Genomic DNA, 20138 nt, shown 5'->3' on the forward strand with positions numbered 1-20138 from the left:
TAACTGATCGTTGGGAGCTTCATGAAATGGGTTTCTGTGGCCGAGCAGCCGCACACAAGCCTAAGATCACTATGCGCAATGCCAAGTGTCGGCTGGAGTGGTGTAAAGCTCGCCTCCATTGGACTCTGGAGCAGTGGAAATGCGTTCTCTGGAGTGATGAAGCACGCTTCACCATCTGGCAGTCGGACGAATCTGGGTTTGGCAGATGCCAGGAGAACGCTACCTTCCCCAATGCATAGTGTCAACTGTAATGTTTGGTGGAGGAGGAATAATGTTCTGGGTCTGTTTTTCATGGTTTGGGCTAGGCCCCTTAGTTCCAGTGAAGGGAAATCTTAACTCTATAGCATACAATGACATTCTCGACGATTCTGTGCTTCCATCTTTGTGGCAACAGTTTGGGGAAGGCCCTTTCCTGTTTCAGCATGACAATGCCCCCGTGCACAAAGTGGCAACCGCCATTGTTATGATATAACAATGTTATATAGTTTTTCTTACATCTAGCTAGCCTAGTAGACACAGTTTCCACTAGATAGCATAGCCACAAAGTCAAAATTGGCTAGGCTATCATAAAAATTAATGAAAATAAAAAATTGCTTTTTGGTCTTAATTTAAGTTTAGGCCTAAGGTTAGCAGCAGTGGTGTAAACTACCTAAGTCAAAATACTTTAAATAACTACTTATGTAGTTTTGGGGGGTTTCTATACTTTACTTAACTATTCATATTTTTGACTACTTTTACTTTTATTTCACTACATTCCTAAAGAAAATAATGTACTTTTTACTCTATACATTTTCCCTGACACCCAAAAGTACTCGTTACATTTTGAATGCTTAGCAGGACAGGAAAATGGTCCAATTCACACACTTAAAGGGAAGGTTCACCCATTTTGAATGTTATGTTGTTTTTGTGCATCTCTGAGTGATGTTCTATCGACTCCCTGGGTCATTTCATGTTTTCATGTGTATCTGAGTTATTAGCGTTCAATCAGGCAGAAATCCGTCCGGTATGACGTAGCACCGTAAGTTGCTCTCGCTACCATGGAAGTTAATAGGAGTTGCATGAACTCACTCTGTGTGCAATGATAGTATTTAATATGATTTGTAAATGACTACCCCATCTCTGTAAGGTCCCTCAGTCGCGCTCTAGCGCTCTAGCGACTCATTGTGGCGGGCCGGGTGCCTGCAGGCTGACCTTGGTCGTCAGTTGAGTGGTGTTTCCTCCGACACATTGGTGCGGCTGGTTCCTCCGAAACATGACCCGCCAAACCGTGCTTCTTAACACCCGCCCGCTTAACCTGGAAGCCAGCCGCACCAATGTGTCGGAGGAAACACCACTCAACTGACGACCAAGGTCAGCCTGCAGGCGCCCGGCCCGCCACAAGGAGTCGCTAGAGCGCAATGAGCCAAGTAAAGCCCCCCCCGGCCAAACCCTCCACTAACCCGGACGATGCTGGGCCAATTGTGCACCACCCTATGGCACTGCCGGTCACGGCCGGTTGTGACACAGCCTGGGATCGAACCCGGGTCTGCAGTGACGCCTCAAGCACTGCGATGTAGTGCCGTAGACCGCTGCACTACTCGGGAGGCCCGGCCAAATATGATTTTAAAACAGTTACAGAGTTTAATGGCTGTGATAGAAGATAACTGAGGATGGATCGACAACATTGTAGTTACTCCACAATACTAACATAAATTACAGAGTGAAAAGAAGGAAGCCTGTACAGAATAAAACTATTCCAAAACATGCATTTTGTTTGCGATAAGGCACTAAAGTAATACTGCAAAAACGTGGCAAAGAAATTAACTTTTTGTCCTGAATGCAAAGTGTTATGTTTGGGGCAAATCCAACACAACACCTCACTGAGTACCACTCTTCATATTTTCAAGCATGGTGGTGGCTGTATCATGTTATGGGTATGCTTGTCTTCAGCCAGGACTATGGAGTTTTTTTGGATAAAAATAAACATTCGAGTATTTTGTGTAGACGTTGACAAAAAAATGACAATTAAATCCATTTGAATCCCACTTTGTAACACAACAAAAAAAGTCAAAGGTTGCAAACACTTTCTGAAGGCACTGAAGCCCTTGTCTTCTAAGACAACAAGAATGACAGAAGATAAGCTGCATGTAGTTGACGAACAAATAGCCTACCAAAATGTCGGCAATTCTAAGAAGAAACATAGGCCTATGTAAATTAGGCATAAAAAAAAGATTGTGCACACCCTGTCAAAAAATCGTTCCTGCATTTTCTGTATTTGCGGGTGCGGTGTGGGCCTCAGATTTTCACTTTATCACATATAGTAGGGCGGTTGCGGATGGGTTATTAGCAATTGCGGGCTGGTGCAGGTTAACAAAAATATGACCCGCACATCACAAGTGTATAAGGTGCTCTGTGCTGACGTTATAGACTAGGGCTTTTAAACTTCGAATGTGTATTTAGTTACAAGACCAGTGGCTGCATTGACCGCACAGAGCAGACAGAGTAGAGTTAAAGTACTAATTAGATTACAGCAAGACATTATGGCATCAACGTTCAACATTTTCAAGCAGACGAGCTCCACTTTTCCAAAATCATTGATAACACACAGACTATAATGTTTAAAAGCATTTTAATGACATCGCACATATTTGAGAGAGAGAGAGAGAGAGAGAAAACAAAAGTCTACAGGTGCAGTTTCATACATCAGAAAGCCGGGTCAATGTTCTATATATGCCCAAAGACCCAGGCATTGCAAAGAAATTCATTCCTGTTACATCATTTCTGATTGTGCAGTAAGATGTTGTTGTTTTTTCAATACAATAGATACAGTGACAAAGAAATGCACACTATGTATCAAATAGAAGGATAACCTAGCAAAAATGATAATGTGCAGTGCTAGAGCCAACAAGCAAGCAACCTTTTTTTGAGGATTACCTTTTTTTGCAGTAAATGCTGAATTTCCACGTTTCCATTTAACATCAATGCTTTAAAGTGTTTATTATACATACTGATTTTATAATCTGTAGCCAACTATAATTATTTGGAAACATATATTATGATGCAACTCAAGAGGGACAAAAGTAAACAAACAAAGGAAAAACATGTACAAAAAAAAATTACTGGTCCATCATATAAAACATTATTCCATGAGGAAATAATTTCAAGACATTCATCTTGTTTCAATTACAGGTGTATTATTAGGCTTATCTTGACCTAAAAAGACATGCGCTTATTGATATTACTGGCTAACTATGCCCTTTTGGAGCCTGATATTTTCTTGAGGTTGTTTGTTTCAAATTTAAACTCAAGTAGGAATCATAGTAAATGATGTTGGAAAGTTTCATTACATTTTTTATTCAATATGTGTATGTGCAGTCACAAAAAAATTAATTATTTTGAAGCACTGTTGTCTCCCTTTCCAACAGCAAAAAGAGAATGCAGGCCTGCCTCTTGAAGACACCCTCACAAAATTGAGGAAATGTTTAAATACTCAGACCCATCTGAACAAAACACAATGACAAGGGAAAAGCACAAAAACACACAAAACAATTTTTACAAGTAAAAAATCAACTTTAAAAAAATAAAATGGTCCTCATGATATTACCAAATCAATTTCATGATGGAACCTGCCCCATACACCTTGACACTCTTAACAAAGTACAAATGTTTATTTTACATTTGTATTTCAAGTCTCATCAATCCTTTTACCCAATTCAAGGAACATTAGGCACAGCATGTGGTGTATTTGAGCTGGAATATCATTGTGGCTGGGCAGACAAAAATGAAACAGAAGGAAAGAAAAAAAACAATACTGCACTAATAAAAAAACTGAATGTCTTCATTGCTGAGAAACTTTATAGTTTTTTCTTGCTGAAGAGGCTGAATCGCTTCTCCTTGTCCTTCTCCTTGTCTTTCTCCCGCTTGACTGGGCTGGATTCGGTGGTGAGGGTGACGGTGGCGGGCAGGGTCTGGGCTCGGTTCGACGCCGGAGTGCTCTGGTTGCTGGGTGTAATCGATACCTTGTCAGGTGTCCCCGCATTCAGAATGGCCTGGATCCATGTGCTCATCTCCTCCTGTAAGGAATCATTGAAAGGTCAGTTTCCTAAACACTTTCTAGCTAATGTGGCGCTTTCTCTGTCTCAAAAACCCAGCTCCACAGCAGCGAGAGAATGGCAATTGAAAATATCTATGTTTAGAAGTGAATGAAATTTGCCAAATAAGTACTTTTATTTTCTACGAGTGGACTGAGTCTGGGTCGTTATGAGATATAAAATGCCACTTTAGCTTGGGCATTTTTGGGAAACTCATTCTAGAACAACTAGCCCAAGAATTAGGTTGGGTAGTCAAGACCAGGGCCTCTATTCAAAAGTTGTTGCTCATTTGTTTCACAGTATACCCACTGTTTTGTTTTGGCCTACTAAAACAATCTTTAACACGATTACACTGAATGTTAGACAAAGGAAACAGACGTACTTCATCTTTGGCTTGGAAGAGATACTCATTTCCATCCGTAACTCTGAAAAAAAAGAAAGAAATGTTGGTAACTTTATAAACATATATATTTGAGATTCAAAAGAGATATGGATAGCAACATTTACTAAACAATGTTTCATTCTGAAATGGCAGTCATTAAGCTGAACTGGTTCTAACAAAATTAACTAGAGCATTAAGAAATCAGATTTAGACTGAAGCAGATAGCGTAATGAAGTGCAACTGACAGGATCCACTTCTGGGGTGATTCTGGAAGAGGGAACTTGAACACAACTCTCATTTATATATATTTTTTTTACATGCGCTATCTTAACCTGAGTTTGAAGACATGCTTCTTTTTTTTGTAATCCATGGCCACATCACACACAGCCCCCATTAGACTGATCGGAATCGCGTTGTGGTAGGGGGACGCCTTGACCAGCAGCCTTGTTGTCTTTGTAGAAGCCCATTTCCTGATTGTTGATAACGCAGTACACGTTATGCCAGGATCTGAAAAAGAGACCCCAATGAGTCATTGTAAGCCTGGGATGTACTGTATAACACAAGTTAACTTCCTTAAAATAATATATTTTATATAAAAATAAACGGTATAATTAAATTACTTCTTCCAAACAATGCTATTTTGATTCTCTCTTTTGATCCAGTTCCCCTTGTTCACCATACCTGCTTGAGGCCTTCTTGTTGTGTCCCTCCCACTCATGCTTGCGGTGCAGGAAGCCCTCCAGCTGAGCTGCAGGCAAATCCGGGTTCTGGGTCGGCAACATGGAGGACAGGCTGCCCTTTCCCCGCCGGCTGGCTGTGGGCGAGGGAATGGGGCTCGGATCCTTTGAGTTCTGCTCTGCCACTCCATTCATGATCTCAACTCCGTCCACGCCATTCTGAGAGTGAGAGAGAGTGAGAGTGAGAGTGAGAAGAGAGAGAGTGTGAAGCCCCCATCATTTTCCCCAATCATGCCTTAAAACTAGAGATAATATGCTTAAAACGCTAATAGCTAATTTTGGTTTTTGGACAAAGAATCCTGACTGAGTAGGCCTCTTGTTGCCTCGGGCTGTGATTGAGCCCTAGACCTGTTGGAGTGTTGGAACACACTGAGCCATGAGCTTCTGTCTACATCCATGAGAGCCTGTGCGCATGGACTACTCGTCGGGCTGTGAACGGAGAAGCGAAATAAGTAATAAGTCATTACAGCAGCCTCGAATGATGCTGACATCTAAACTATAATTTCCCCCTCCAGAAATGAGCACATATATAAAATATTGGTCCATATTATCAGGCAAGTGTGCTATTTAGCAATAAGCATTATCACCTGATGTAGCCCACCTGATGCAATGAATAAATAAGCTGAGGCGTTGCCCATCTGCATTTACCCCATTGGGCTAATCATTAGCTAGATCAAAAAATATAAAGTCTAAACATTCGGCTATCTTGATGCTAGTTACAGCAACATATTAATGACTTGAATGTCCCAAGAAAATGTTCCACTGGCACTCAGCCAACCAAGGCTCATGTAGCCTACAGTGAATATACTGTTTGCCTACCAGTTACACCTGATCTGTGTTACATTTAGCCCCGGTCTTCCCTTTTGCATTCATGGCAATTGGCGCCTGCTAATGCGCATAAACCATGCCGGTGCTAAAAACTCCCGTTCTAAAATGGTGCATTTGACTAATTTCTTGGATTTGAGAAATAAGTGTAGCCTAGTAACATTAGAAAGCTCAGTGATCCTCCTCTTTAAACAGTGGCCATCAAAACTGCTTTCAAAGGTGTTTTTCCCGCGACTGCATTTAGAATGTTGTAGGCTACAATGACTGGGCATGCATATTTGTCTTCCTGTGCGGCACTCGCAATTTCAATGCGCCTCGAGAGGAATATTATTTTCTCGCATTAAATGCGACCGACAGGCAGAACAATTGAACAGGTAAACTATTCTACTATGGGGTTGTCTGATTTTGCTGCCGCTTACTCGTGTTGTTGGCTGTGGAAAATTAAATGTGGACAACACATTTTCCATTAGATCATTCAAATAACGAAAGGTGTCTCAGCTCTGCCTGGCTCTCATTTGGATCATAGGTGCCAGGTCTCGGACCTATAACACCACTAAAAGGCTAAAATGAATGTCCACATATGTTTAAAAGGATGACTATGTAAAATGAAACAGTACTGATCCATGAGTAGATTAAACATGTATTTTTCATTCTAGTATGCACTTTGTGACAAACCTATTTCTAAGACAGTTATACAAATACAATTGGGTTAATTCAGTATTTCTGTCAGGTCTTTGCAATGGTAAAAAAAATACGTACAGTGGGGAAAAAAAGTATTTAGTCAGCCACCAATTGTGCAAGTTCTCCCACTTAAAAAGATGAGAGAGGCCTGTAATTTTCATCATAGGTACACGTCAACTATGACAGACAAAATGAGAAAACAAATTCCAGAAAATCACATTGTAGGATTTTTTATGAATTTATTTGCAAATTATGGTGGAAAATAAGTATTTGGTCAATAACAAAAGTTTCTCAATACTTTGTTATATACCCTTTGTTGGCAATGACACAGGTCAAACGTTTTCTGTAAGTCTTCACAAGGTTTTCACACACTGTTGCTGGTATTTTGGCACATTCCTCCATGCAGATCTCCTCTAGAGCAGTGATGTTTTGGGGCTGTCGCTGGGCAACACAGACTTTCAACTCCCTCCAAAGATTTTCTATGGGGTTGAGATCTGGAGACTGGCTAGGCCACTCCAGGACCTTGAAATGCTTCTTACGAAGCCACTCCTTCGTTGCCCGGGCGGTGTGTTTGGGATCATTGTCATGCTGAAAGACCCAGCCACGTTTCATCTTCAATGCCCTTGCTGATGGAAGGAGGTTTTCACTCAAAATCTCACGATACATGGCCCCATTCATTCTTTCCTTTACACGGATCAAGTCGTCCTGGTCGCTTTGCAGAAAAACAGCCCCAAAGCATGATGTTTCCACCCCATGCTTCACAGTAGGTATGGTGTTCTTTGGATGCAACTCAGCATTCTTTGTCCTCCAAACACGACGAGTTGAGTTTTTACCAAAAAGTTATATTTTGGTTTCATCTGACCATATGACATTCTCCCAATCCTCTTCTGGATCATCCAAATGCACTCTAGCAAACTTCAGACGGGCCTGGACATGTACTGGCTTAAGCAGGGGGACACGTCTGGCACTGCAGGATTTGAGTCCCTGGCGGCGTAGTGTGTTACTGATGGTAGGCTTTGTTACTTTGGTCCCAGCTCTCTGCAGGTCATTCACTAGGTCCCCCCATGTGGTTCTGGGATTTTTGCTCACCGTTCTTGTGATCATTTTGACCCCACGGGGTGAGATCTTGCGTGGAGCCCCAGATCGAGGGGAGATTATCAGTGGTCTTGTATGTCTTCCATTTCCTAATAATTGCTCCCACAGTTGATTTCTTCAAACCAAGCTGCTTACCTATTGCAGATTCAGTCTTCCCAGCCTGGTGCAGGTCTACAATTTTGTTTCTGGTGTCCTTTGACAGCTCTTTGGTCTTGGCCATAGTGGAGTTTGGAGTGTGACTGTTTGAGGTTGTGGACAGGTGTCTTTTATACTGATAACAAGTTCAAACAGGTGCCATTAATACAGGTAACGAGTGGAGGACAGAGGAGCCTCTTAAAGAAGAAGTTACAGGTCTGTGAGAGCCAGAAATCTTGCTTGTTTGTAGGTGACCAAATACTTATTTTCCACCATAATTTGCAAATAAATTCATTAAAAATCCTACAATGTGATTTTCTGGATTATTTTTCTCAATTTGTCTGTCATAGTTGACGTGTACCTATGATGAAAATTACAGGCCTCTCTCATCTTTTTAAGTGGGAGAACTTGCACAATTGGTGGCTGACTAAATACTTTTTTTCCCCCACTGTATATAGAGAGCAAAGCATTGTCATTGACTAAGCTTTCGTGACAGAAGATTATGAATCAGATGTGAGATCATGTACAACCACTGAAAGGTGTTGTTTGGAGAGCTCAATATAACCTTAGAGAGAAGCTAAAGGAATGGATGGGAAACTTTAAAAAGCTGCCAATTTATGTACTGCTTGTCAGAACACACCACATAATGATGCATTGGTGGAGAATGATAGAGAAGAATATATGTAGAGAATGTGTCTGTTAAAGAGGCATGAGCAAACTCCATTCTGCCACTCCATAACCACTTCACTCTTGTCAAAACACATTATCTTTGACCAAGGGTCCTTCTGGTCTCAACAACAACAAAACATCCTTTGCACTACTTGGCTGTTGTACTGCTAAACCAATCGACAGGTGTTATTACGCAATAGGTCGTTTTGAGTTGTCATCATTGTTGGTAATTAGTGCCGGCCCTAGCCTTTTGGGGGGCCCTAAGCGAGATTTGGTTGTGGGCAAAACATTTTAGTGCCCCCTCTTGACGGCGGAGATAAATATTTAAGTTTAAAATTAATTTCCTGCAATTCTACACATTTTGCCATGGGGAGTAAAGAAAATGTTTCAGTTTTAAAGCAAGCTTTCTGCAATTCTACACAATTTGCCATCGGGTGGAGAGAAATCTTTGTAGTTTAATAGCAATTTCCTGCAATCTTAGATATTTTGCCAAGACTTATGCCATGTTAATGATATCTGAGTGAGAGTGACTAAAGAAAATCAATGGGGGGCCCCCTGGAGGTCAGGGCCCCTGGGCACCTGGGGTCGGTATTCGACCATGATTACTACACGTTTAGATAGCTTTTTAGATTTTTATAACTAAACCAAGATAGACCACAGCCCGTCATTTCAAATGGGTACAAATTAGTCATAGTGGGCAGAACAAGCAAGGAGGTGGGCAGAGCCAAGCACGAGCTAGCGAGATCCTATTGGTGCATTGTAGCATACATTTGCATATTTCTGTTAGGGGAACGCCTACGCTGTGAAGTGTGCGTGTGCAATAACTCAATTCACCTTTGCACTCCTTCTAAACAATGCACATTTTTAAAAAAATTAGCAAAGGCTAAGGTCTACAAAACTTAGTCCACTCTGTTTGTAACAGATTCTAGTTTTGGGAACAGAAAACTGTATTTAGATCAAATGTTTAATCGATGAGAAAAATGTGCAGAATGTCGGCCAAAATTCATCCCGTTCCAGCTTCTCCACTGCCAGACACTTGGCTTCCTCTCCCTGCCATGAGTGGAAACGCCAAGCGGATGCTTCACATTTATACATCCGGTGAAATATCTGTCTCATAGTTCTATCTGTGATGATATGGTGTGTGGTCCTCCCACTACGACTCGGGAAACAATGCAATTTACTAGGTTACAGATGAAATAATTTATGATGGACTTCACAGGGTAGTGAAGTGCCCGGTGATCTTGATGCTCCTTTTCCAATAAATATTGAGGGTCTGATTCTGGTGACAATGATGATCAATGCTTGACTGCCGTTTGACCAGTAAAAATACTCTTGCTCTTATCCATAATAATCTCATCATGTAGACTAGCCTACCTGCACTGTATCTGTTGGCTAGAGCGCACGTGCCAAGAGCAGAGTAGGCACATTTGCTATTTAAAGCAACAGTTTTTGTGACAAAACTACAGGTAGAGTTGAAAAGGCGATGGAAACACATTTACCTTATTTTATTCAGTACATTAAAACATAAGCTAATTTTTTTGTGTGTGCACTATGTCATCACGCACTGATTTTTATCCACAACAAGTCAATTTGGTGGAAACACACCACTGGTAAGAAAATGCGCATGTTTTCTTTATGTGGATTTTAGAATATTCGCATGAAAATCTGTAGCCAATTGGATGGAAACCTAGCTAGTAACTGCCATAACAAGAGAAAAACTACTGATGCACAACCAAATTTCAAAATTGCACCTTGTGTATTCTACTATTCTAACTATCAACAGTAAGTTGAGACCCTGTCTGAGTTCCTAAAAAAAATTAAATACTGTATATACAGTGGGGGAAAAAAGTATTTAGTCAGCCACCAATTGTGCAAGTTCTCCCACTTAAAAATATGAGAGAGGCCTGTAATTTTCATCATAGGTACACGTCAACTATGACAGACAAATTGAGAAAAGAAAATCCAGAAAATCACATTGTAGGATTTTTAATGAATTTAATTGCAAATTATGGTGGAAAATAAGTATTTGGTCACCTACAAACAAGCAAGATTTCTGGCTCTCACAGACCTGTAACTTCTTCTTTAAGAGGCTCCTCTGTCCTCCACTCGTTACCTGTATTAATGGCACCTGTTTGAACTTGTTATCAGTATAAAAGACACCTGTCCACAACCTCAAACAGTCACACTCCAAACTCCACTATAGCCAAGACCAAAGAGCTGTCAAAGGACACCAGAAACCAAATTGTAGACCTGCACCAGGCTGGGAAGACTGAATCTGCAATAGGTAAGCAGCTTGGTTTGAAGAAATCAACTGTGGGAGCAATTATTAGGAAATGGAAGACATACAAGACCACTGATAATCTCCCTCGATCTGGGGCTCCACGCAAGATCTCACCCCGTGGGGTCAAAATGATCACAAGAACGGTGAGCAAAAATCCCAGAACCACACGGGGGGACCTAGTGAATGACCTGCAGAGAGCTGGGACCAAAGTAACAAAGCCTACCATCAGTAACACACTACGCCGCCAGGGACTCAAATCCTGCAGTGCTAGACGTGTCCCCCTGCTTAAGCCAGTACATGTCCAGGCCCGTCTGAAGTTTGCTAGAGTGCATCCAGAAGAGGATTGGGAGAATGTCATATGGTCAGATGAAACCAAAATATAACTTTTTGGTAAAAACTCAACTCGTCAGTGTTTGGAGGACAAAGAATGCTGAGTTGCATCCAAAGAACACCATACCTACTGTGAAGCATGGGAGTGAAAACATCATACTTTGGGGCTGTTTTTCTGCAAAGGGACCAGGACGACTGATCCGTGTAAAGGGAAAGAATGAATGGGGGCCATGTATCGTGAGATTTTGAGTGAAAACCTCCTTCCATCAGCAAGGGCATTGAAGATGAAACGTGGCTGGGTCTTTCAGCATGACAATGATCCCAAACACACCGCCCGGGCAACGAAGGAGTGGCTTCGTAAGAAGCATTTCAAGGTCCTGGAGTCTCCAGATCTCAACCCCATAGAAAATCTTTGGAGGGAGTTGAAAGTCTGTGTTGCCCAGCGACAGCCCCAAAACATCACTGCTCTAGAGGAGATCTGCATGAAGGAATGGGCCAAAATACCAGCAACAGTGTGTGAAAACCTTGTGAAGACTTACAGAAAACGTTTGACCTGTGTCATTGCCAACAAAGGGTATATAACAAAGTATTGAGAAACTTTTGTTATTGACCAAATACTTATTTTCCACCATAATTTGCAAATAAATTCATTAAAAAATCCTACAATGTGATTTTCTGGATTTTTTTTCCTCATTTTGTCTGTCATAGTTGACGTGTACCTATGATGAAAATTACATGCCTCTTTCATCTTTTTAAGTGGGAGAACTTGCACAATTGGTGGCTGACTAAATACTTTTTTTTCCCCACTGTATATATTTTATTATTTGGGGTCGGGAGCGACCACTTATGTTGCTTATGCCTGGAGCCGGACCTGTTGATAATGTCAACCTGAGGCCAACAAGCATTTTGTCTGTGTTTTTAAGGACAAAAATGACCTAAAGCTTAAAGTTCCGCATAATTATCAAAGCACAGTAGCTGTGTGACATGGGGGTAGAGATCCTGTTCTATTCTTATGCTTACACTGTAGCAGACCTGGGTTCAAATACATATGTATTTGATTATTTGTTATGTAAATACTTATTTTCTGTTTATTTGAGTACTTTAAAATAGTGTGGCCCGAATCAACTACTGCTATTGGAAGTATTTTAAAGTATTTTAAAATAATTTCCAATAAATAGCAGGTATGGTGAACAAGGGGAACTGGATCAAAAGAGAGAATCAAAATAGCATTGTTTGGAAGAAGTAATTTAATTATGCCGTTTATTTTTATATAAAATATATTATTTGAAGGAAGTTAACTTGTGTTATCTGTAGCTCAGCTGGTAGAGCACGGCGCTTGTAACGCCAGGGTAGTGGGTTCGATCCCCGGGACCACCCATACACAAAAATGTATGCACGCATGACTGTAAGTCGCTTTGGATAAAAGCGTCTGCTAAGTGGCTTATTATACTTATTTCAAATACTATTTTCAAATGCCTGGGTTACATGCATGGAAGTGTATTTGAGTTTTCAAATACTTTCCAAGTGTACTTCCAAATACATTCCAATAATCAACTACTTGTCTTTTCAAATATATTTTTTAAATAAATATTTACTTTGAAATGTCTTTGAAAGTAATTGAAATACCCTAAATAGTATTTGAACCCAGGTCTGCACTGTAATACCATTCCAATGCACTAGGTTTGATATCAATCAAGAACAATTATTTCGATAGACAAACACATTTTTCTCTTAGGGGCATCTTTACACTTCTCACTGATAACGCCTTACAGATCAAATATATTTCATTTAAATAAATCAAACAATGAGTATTAACAGACATTGCTGCTTCACTGATCTACATATACTTGGGTCTTAGTTTGTAGTTAGTAGTGATTCAGGAATTACTGGGATGACAGGGTAGCGCAGGACAAAATGCAGATTGTGGGCTGGTAAGAATGAACCCTACACAAGAGGTGGCCATGACAGCAGTGGCGTCATGCACCAACATTAATTATTATTATAATTTGAAGGGACATGGATGGCACCAAAATAATGTAATTCATATTTCATATATACCATTTTTCAAAATATTAATATTTCATTATTCAGCTTTAATGCAATTATGTTTTCTGGGGAAATGGCTCAGATGCAAACGATGCACCTTAGGTGAGATGTAACAATGTAAAGATCTGAGAAGTAAGGCCCTAGTCAGTCTATCCTTCCATATCCTTTTCTGTACATAATGCCCTGAATCTATTCTACAACGCCCGGAAACCTGCCCCTTTTTTTCTCTGTACCCAACGCACTAGAAGACCAGTACATAAAGCCTTTACCCATATCCTTATTCTATTCCTCCTCTGTTCCTCTGGTGATGTAGAGGTTAACCCAGGCCCTGTAGCCCCCAGTATCACTCCTACTCCCCAGGTGTTATTATTTGTTGACTTCTGTAATCGTAAAAGCCTTGGATTCTTGCACGTTAATATCCGAAGCCTCCTTCCTAAGTTTGAGTTATTCACTGCGCTAGCACACTCCGCCAACCCTGATGTTCTAGCAGTGTCTGAATCCTGGCTTAGGAAGGCCACCAAAAATTCAGAAATGTCCATCCCCAACTACAACATTTTCCGTCTCGATAGAACTGCCAAAGGGGGTGGGGTTGCAATCTACTGTAGAGATAGCCTGCAGAGCTCTATCGTACTATCCAGGTCTGTGCCCAAACAGTTTGAGCTTCTACTGCTAAAAATCCACCTTTCCAGAAATAAGTCTCTCACTGTTGCCGCTTGCTACAGACCCCCCTCAGCCCCGAGCTGTGCCCTGGACACTATATGTGAACTGATTGCCCCCCATCTATCCTCAGAGTTCGTACTGCTTGGTGACCTAAACTGGGATATGCTTAACACCCCGCCAACCTACAATCTAAACTAGATGCCCTCAATCTCACACAAATTATCAACGAACCTACCAGGTACAACCCTACATCTGTAAACATGGGCACCCTCATAGATCTCATCCTGACAAATTTACCCTCTAAATACACCTGCGCTGTCTTCAACCAGGATCTCAGCGATCACTGCCTTATTGCCTGCGTCCGTAATGGGTCCGCGATCAAACGACCACCCTCATCACTGTCAAAACGCTCCCTAAAACACTTTAGCGAGCAGGCCTTTCTAATTGACCTGGCCCGTGTATCCTGAATGGATATTGACCTCATTCCGTCAGTAGAGGATGCCTGGTTGTTCTTTAAAAGTGCTTTCCCTCTCAATCTTAAATAAGCATGCCTCATTCAAAAAAATTCAGAACTAAGAACAGATATAGCCCCTGGTTCTCCTCAGACTTGACCGCGCTTGACCAGCACAAAAACATCCTGTGGCGTACTGCATTAGCATCGAACAGCCCCCGTGATATGTAACTTTTTAGGGAAGTCAGGAACCAATATACACAATCAGTTAGGAAAGCAAAGGCTAGCTTTTTTAAACAGAAATGTGCATCCTGTAGCACTAACTCCAAAAAGTTTTGGGACACTGTAAAGTCCATGGAAAATAAGAGCACCTCCTCCCAACTGCCCACTGCACTGAGGCTAGGAAACACTGTCACCACCGATAAATCTACAATAATTGAGAATTTTAACAAGCATTTTGCTATGGCTGGCCATGCTTTCCACCTGGCTACCACTACCCCGGCCACCAGCTCTGCACCCTCCGCTGCAACTTGCCCATGCCCACTCCGCTTCTCCTTCACACAAATTCAGACAGCTGATGTTCTGAAAGAGCTAAAAAATCTGGACCCCTACAAATCAGCTGGGCTAGACAATCTGGACCCTTTCTTTCTTAAATTAGCCGCCGAAATTGTCGCAACCCCTATTACTAGCCTGTTCAACCTCTCTTTCGTAACGTCTGAGATCCCCAGAGATTGGAAAGCTGCCGCGGTCATCCCCCTCTTCAAAGGGGGTGACACTCTAGATCCTAACTGTTATAGACCTATATCCATCCTGCCCTGCCTTTCTAAAGTATTTGAAAGCCAAGTTAACAAACAGATCACCGACCATTTAGAATCCCACCGTACCTTCTCCGCTATGCAATCCGGTCATGGGTGCACCTCAGCCACGCTCAAGGTCCTAAACAATATTATAAACGCGATCGATAAAAGACAGTACTGCACAGCCGTCTTCATCGACCTGGCCAAGGCTTTCGACTCTGTCAACCACCGCATTCTTATTGGCAGACTAAATAGCCTTGGTTTCTCTAATGACTGCCTCGCCTGGTTCACCAACTACTTCTCAGATAGAGTTCAATGTGTCAAATCGGAGGGCCTGTTGTCTGGACCTCTGGCCGTCTCTATGGGCGTGCCACAGGGTTCAATTCTCGGGCCGATTCTATTCTCTGTGTATATCAATGATGTCGCTCTTGCTGCTGGTGACGCTCGGATCCACCTCTCATGCGGACGACACCATTTTGTATACATCTGGCCCTTCATTGGACACTGTGTTAACAAACCTCCAAACGAGCTTCAATGCCATACAACACTCCTTCCGTAGCCTCCAACTGCTCTTAAACACTAGTAAAACTAAATGCATGCTCTTCAACCGAACGCTGCTTGCACCCGCCCACCCGACTAGAATCACTACTCGGCGGGTCTGACCTAGAGTATGTGGACAACTACAAATACCTAGGTGTCTGGTTAGACTGTAAACTCTCCTTCCAGACTCACATTAAGTATCTCCAATCAAAAGTTAGATCTAGAATCGGCTTCCTATTTCGCAACAAAGCCTCCTTCACTCATGCTGCCAAACATGCCCTCGTAAAACTGACTATCCTACTGATCCTTGACTTCGGCGATGTAATTTACAAAATAGCCTCCAACACCCTACTCAGCAAATTGGATGTAGTCTATCACAGTGCCATCCGTTTTGTCACCAAAGCCCCATATACTACCCACCATTGTGACCTGTACGCTCTTGTTGGCTGGCCCTCACTACATATTCGTCGCCAAACCCACTGGCTCCAGGTCATCTATAAATCACTGCTAGGCAAATCCCCATCTTATCTTAGCTCACTGGTCACCATAGCAACACCCACCCGTAGTCTGCGCTCCAGCAGGTATATCTCATTGGTCATCCCCAAAGCCAACACCTCCTTTGGCCGCCATTCCTTACAGTTCTCTGCTGCCAATGACTGGAACGAACTGCAAAAATCTCTGAAGCTGGAGACTCTTATCTCCATCACTAACTTTAAGCGTCAGTTGTCAGAGCAGCTTACCGATCACTGCACCTGTACACAGACTTTCTGAAATTAGCCCACCCAACTACCTCATCCCCATATTGTTATTTATTTTGCTAATTTGCACCCCAGTATCTCTATTTGCACATCATCTTTTGCACATCTATCATTCCAGTATTATACGAAATTGTAACTATTTTGCACTATGGCCTATTTATTACCTTACCTCCCTAACTTACTACATTCGCACACACTGTATATATATTTTCTGTTGTATTTTGACTTTATGTTTTGTTTACCCCATATGTAACTCTGTGTTGTTGTTTTTATCGCACTGCTTTGCTTTATCTTGGCCAGGTCGCAGTTGTAAATGAGAACTTGTTCTCAACTGGCTTACCTGGTTAAATAAAGGTGAAATAAAAATAAAATAAAAAAATTGGTCCTAAAAGCTGGCATATTTTTGGTGGTAAGCTTTGGAGCAGTAACTTACCTGTGGGGAATCCTGGTCCGAGGGCAGTCCGTTCTGCAGTCTGTTCTCTACTCCACTGTGGAGAATATACAGTAGAAAGGGATCATCAGGAAGCGAATCAGCGAAGTTGAGTAAGTATGCATGAGCTACCTAACAACTTGCCTGTGGTGATTTTCGTAGCTAACTTGATTTACTTGAAAGTGTCACAACTGTTTGACAGTCAATCTTCTAAACAAAATATGTCAGTGTTTCCCAAGCTCGGTCCTGGGGACCCAAAGGGGTGCACATGTTGGTTTTTTGCCCTAGCACTACACAGCTGATTCAACTAATCTAAGCTTAATGATGAGTTGATTATTTAAATCAACTGTGTAGTACATTTACATTTACATTTTAGTCATTTAGCAGACGCTCTTATCCAGAGCGACTTACAGTTATTATTTTTTGTAAAAAAAAAAAAATCCATACTGGCCCCCCGTGGGAATCGAACCCACAACCCTGGCGTTGCAAACGCCATGCTCTACCAACTGAGCTACATCCTAGGGCAAAAACCAAAACATGCACCCCTTGGGGTCCCCAGGACAGAGTTTGGGAAACACTGAAATACGTAAAAGGAAGCACTTTGTTATCTGGGTCTTTGAGATAAGTAACATACTACCATTAGCTACGATGGCTTTGGGAAACACACCCTGGTCTGTTTCTTTACCAACACCACTACACTTACCTCTGCAGTGGTGAGTCCTGCGCCGGTAAAGGCTCCGGCGAAGGGGGTTTTCGCATTCTCTCTTCTTCCTCTTGCTGTCTTCTCACTTCCAATAACTCCAACTGGAAGAACAAGACACAACGGAACCTCAGTCTCATTTTACCACCTTTATCTGAGTAAATTAATCTGGCAATACCACCTTCAAAGAGTGATGGGTCACACTTCAATTTTAACGTTGGCTATTTACCTGGGACATAAAGACGTGAAAAATGGTAGCTAATTTAATTACCTAATGATTACATTGTAGTTTCTTTGGAATTCATTGGAACATGCAAAACTTTGTACCAATTATTACCAATTATGTTGAATAATTTGAACGCACCAGATTATATTATTACAACATAATCTTTCATGAAATACTGGGTAAATACTATAATGACATGCAGTTAACATGCAGTTAACACTAGGTGTCAATGTTAGTACGTGAACTTGAATAATTGACTAGCACAAGATTGCTGTTCACTAAACAATGTTTTCTTATTGAAACCTTATGAACATTACAAATACCCACTGGAATAGGACTGAAAATGTAACTGTCTATGAGTAAGACTAATGTCTATCAGTAAGAATCGTTTTACCATAAACATTCGTGACACATGTGACAGAAGAATTGCAACCCGCCAAAACACTCACCGTAGTCAACCTCTCCAGCGCTGAGAAGCGCTCCTCCCAAGTGGCGGCCGACTTCTCGAACGCCTCGTGCCTCTTGATCAGTTTCTCCACCTCGTCCACGCTCTGCCCCAACTCACGGCCGAACAGGTATGGTTCCTGTCCCAGCAGCCACGCCTCTGCCACCCCTGCATCCCTCCCAAACTGGTGAACTTCCAAAACTAGACCATGCAGAGCAAAGAGAGGAAAGACACAGGGGAAAGAGACAGAGAAGAAAGTCAGCAGGGAAAATTGGAAGAGAGAAGGCCCAACTGAAATTGTTTCCTTTCAATGTTGTAGCTAACTTATGGCCTCTGGCATGGGGGAACAGGTAACCTGAGCATTCATGACTAACATCCCCCCCCCTCCCCAAACAGAAACACTCACTGTCCACTTTAGCCCACAAGCATTAGTTATCAGCAGAGCCAACGTGGTCTCAGAGCATTTCATATCATTCTGTACGTAAATCCGAGACACTCCATTTAGTATGATATGTTACGTTTCATATGGTATGTATTAATTTGTCGATGTCCATCATCCATTTTGTATGATATGTTACAAATTAAAATGTGTATGATATGTTACGAATTGCAATTCGTACAATATGTTACGAATTGCAATTCGTACAAAATGTTACGAATGTCAAAAACATACAATATGTTACGAATTTGCTAAACATATACAGTGAGGGACGAAAGTATTTGATCCCCTGCTGATTTTGTACGTTTTCCCACTGACAAAGAAATTATCAGTCTATAATTTTAATGGTAGGTTTATTTGAACAGTGAGAGACAGAATAACGACAAAATAATCCAGAAAAACGCATGTCAAAAATGTTATAAATTGATTTGCATTTTAATGAGGGGAATAAGTATTGATATAAGCAATGACGTGTATAAACCCCGGATTGCGATTGCTATTTAATGGCCAACGTGAGGCTTTGAAGCCATCGGCCTCCATAGGAATGAATGGATACTGTATTTCAATAAAATGTTTAAGGCAAAATTACATGTATTTAAGTACTTCTTTGTTGTGGGGACAGTAACATTAGTACTCTCCCCAAAAAATGTTTTTAGGGAATATGTTTATATTTTGTTATTATATTTTTTATTTTCATGTTCAGTTTACTAAACATAATTTTTATGAATGCATTAAGGTGTCTGTAATAGAATATACTTGTCAAAAATAAATGTAGACATACAAAAATTGATTTCTATAGCTTCCAAAATCTTTTTTTAAATGGAGGGAGGAGGAGTACCAAAATGTCTGCTCAGTGGCTTTAAAACAGTGCCCTGTTAGTCATCTAGGGTTAATACATATAATTAATTGCATGTCACAATACAATGACAAATCACATTTGTCCAGTGGGACTGGATATGCCCAACTAGTGACAAGATTCCATCCAATAGCATATGGGAAAGTATGAATGAAAATCCTTACTCAGTCTTAACCACTCCCGTCGGTCCTCCCACTTGTCAATCATGTCTTTCCTCTTGTCCATCAACTGTAGTAACTTATCTTTGATCTAAACAGAGGACAGAGCAACACATTATTATCTTTTAACATTGGGTATCATCACATACAAACAATGCAATACACTAAAACCTGAAGAGGCTACAATGCGGTAGTGTAACGATCCCGCTGTCTGAGTCGGGTCCTGTCTGGTGACTAGTTTTTCCTGTTCGTAATCTCCAGTTTCCCGAGGGTTCGGGAACGCTCCGGGAGCGCTCTTGTTTTCCGCACCTGCATCCCATCAGCAATCTGACACCTGGTCCTGATCATCACCCTTCTTAGGCTCTGGCCGAACATCCAGTTCCTGCCGGATCGTTAGCCATGAACAGTATGTTTGTCAGCGTATCAG

The 20138-nt window shown here is 41.5% G+C and overlaps 1 pseudogene; it reads right to left on the reverse strand.

Moving 5' to 3' along the window:
- Positions 1 to 2591: 2591 nt before the first annotated feature.
- LOC123490371 lies at positions 2592 to 19823 on the reverse strand (annotated as a pseudogene).
- Between the last annotated feature and the right edge of the window lie 315 nt (positions 19824 to 20138).

Source organism: Coregonus clupeaformis, unplaced genomic scaffold (assembly GCF_020615455.1).
Source record: "Coregonus clupeaformis isolate EN_2021a unplaced genomic scaffold, ASM2061545v1 scaf3766, whole genome shotgun sequence".
NCBI lineage: Eukaryota > Metazoa > Chordata > Actinopteri > Salmoniformes > Salmonidae > Coregonus > Coregonus clupeaformis.